This window comes from Empidonax traillii, unplaced genomic scaffold, assembly GCF_003031625.1.
Source record: "Empidonax traillii isolate 1590-97213 ecotype Southwest subspecies unplaced genomic scaffold, ASM303162v1 scaffold527:size1067160, whole genome shotgun sequence".
NCBI classification, from domain to species: Eukaryota; Metazoa; Chordata; class Aves; order Passeriformes; family Tyrannidae; genus Empidonax; species Empidonax traillii.
This window is the reverse complement of record NW_020955720.1, coordinates 387,291-390,091: the sequence shown is the minus strand read 5'-3', so window position 1 is coordinate 390,091 and position 2,801 is coordinate 387,291.

Genomic DNA, 2,801 nt, shown 5'->3' with positions numbered 1-2,801 from the left:
TTAGAGATGCAAGAGGAGGGTAATTTGTAACTATTATTACTAATATGCATGTATACCTATATAGACCTATATATTTATGACCATATCTGTATGTGTGTATACACATGTATAGATATATCTTCTTTTTTTTCAAAGAATCGTGAAGTCAGTAAGTTCTGGGAGGGCTGGGCGCTCTGAAACTTCATGTCCAGCATTAAGTATATAATGTGAAACATTATCTGCATGCCTCTTCTACTGTATGGCCAGAAATATATATGGTTCATGTTCGTATTACAAGTATCTTTAACTTCATCTTCATCTTTGTTCTGGAGGATTGAGTTTTGGAGTTGGGTAAATCCAGCATTAAAACTAAAACTGAGCTGGTATGGATGAGGTTTTCAGTACACAATGAAACTGGACTTTTTTGTGAAACTTTGAAATAAATACCAAATGCGGCTGTGTGCAAGGAACCTTCTGCATCATCTTGAACGGAGTTATTGCCTGGGACAATTCATGGTCTTCCAGAAGTAGAAGCAGACTGGCTTTAGGCTGGCAAATACCTAAGAAATATTGTGATGTTCACTGGGCAGATAAGCCTTAATGTTATTGCTGAGTCACTGCTGCTAAACTTGCCTCATATGATAGTATAACAAGGTAAAATTTAGCCTGATGCTGCAAATTTTATCAAGTACGGAGTCACTGGCTCAGTTCTTTGGGTGCTTCTCTGATTGCCAACTATTACTACAGGATTTGTGGAATCACCCTTGAGTGAGTTTGAGGTCAGGTGAGGTACATTGCCATGAAGATCCAAACACAAAAGATAGGTTATTTAAATAAGACAAAAACCTGTTGATTAACATATTAACCTTCTGTGTGGAGTGCAGAACGGATTTGGGAGTTTATTTCTGCTTTTGTTTAAACTGCATGAACCTGTTCCTGAGGCAATTTGTTACCAAGTGCTCATTTAGACTGTCACTACACTCTCATGCTTTTGACTTAATAACCTACCTTTAGATTTTTAATTGCTTGCTATGACTGCAGGACTCTTGTCAATAACCAGCATTAACTTGCTTTATCCATTGGAGAGAGAGAAAGAACAAACTGTTTGTATTTATTAAGATCAAATGGACAAAGTCCTAAGAAACCTAGTCTGAGCTCATCTTGGGCCCCTTTTTGAGCAGGGTGTTGGACTAGAGACACTCCAAGGTGTCCTTTCAGCCTGAACAATCTTTAAAACATCATGCATTTGTGGGCTAATGGGAACTGTTCTGTAGGGCGTGAAGGAGGGGCTGCTAATCCAGACTATATCATCTCAGCCTTTAGTTTGGGCCAGAGTTCTTAATGCTTCTTTCTCATTGCAAACAGGATGTTAATGTTCTCTCTGTTTGACAGAAAGAAATGCTGACTGCACCTGCTGTTTCCAACCCGAACCCTATCCCTCTCTCCCCAGAGCACCAGACTGTTTGTTTTCTTTGCCTTTATAGAAACTGGAAGAGTTTTCTCTAGACCTCATGCCTTCATGCATATGAAAGGGATGGGAAAGGCCTTCTTTTTGACCTGCTAAACTTGGAATCCTTCTGGGGTTCGCTTAAGAATCGAGTTTTTGTCTTGTGACATTATGCTAAAAAAATTTTCAGTGTGTGGCATTTTAAGTTACTGCTCATATATTTTGTATTTCTGTACAGAAATAAAATTTGCCCCAGGAGAAATCTAGCTTTATTCTAGTTTTAGCAAAGGGAAACTGAGTCTAAGGGGTGTTAAACTAGGAGCTCAAGAAGGTCAGTGGAGGTCTTCAACTTTGGTCTTCTAATTCTCAGATTTGTGCTTTACACGTATTTATTTGCAGGTTTTGCCTCCCACCTTTGGTTTTGTGAATGTGTTCCACCTGCTAGAGATTTCTAAGGAGGACCAAATTCCTGCTTTTTTTAAATTGCAATTCCTAACACCATTATTAAGACAGTTACATGCTGAATAGGTCAGGGTGAGAATGCAAACTTGGTGGAGCAAATATTTCTTTTGGAAACAGCAGTATTATCAGTCTCTGACCAAGGTCAGAGAGGTATAGGGAGAAGGGAATGGAAGCATCATCTCATGCCAGGGCCAGGAGCAACACTGTCTCCCAGCACCTTCTTGAGGGTCAGCATCTTCAGTGACAACAGTGCTGACCAGAAGTAGATTGATTGGTAGAGTGAGCTAAAAATGAAGGTGCCTTGGGCATGTTGTTGCTCTTGACTGTATCCTGGGCAGGTTGAGTGTAGTGAGAGATGAGTAACAGCTGTCAGATACCTCATTGTCTTTGGGCAAGTGAGGTATCTGAAGATTTCTGCAGTTCAAACAGTGATCCAGGAGGGCAAGCTACTGCCTGCTCAACCAAGACTGACCAAGATGAAACAAAACTTAATTCTATGTGCTTATTTGAGCCAATTTATTCTGCTCTAATTAACATGATATTGACTATGGTGTATGGATCTGAGCAACATTTATCATAGATGCTTTAATATTTAACACTGCTCCAGTTCAGTAGAGTTTCCCTTTTGACCCCTGCCTCCCCCAGATGCTGCAAATTGGTGCTGTCTCAAGAATTTATATGTGATTTCTTGACATCATGTGGGGTTTGTTACGTTGGGAGGTAAAAGAAGGATTCTTGCTGCTTCCCAGAGTAATAGTGTTGAGCTGTATTACTGCACTCACTGACAACAACTTCGTAATTTGCTGGGAATGAAATGTCACTATTATAATAAAATATATAAATTACAGAAATTAGATTGCTCTGTCAAGAAATTCAGAGATTCAAGTGCCTATTTGAATATATATATGCAGAC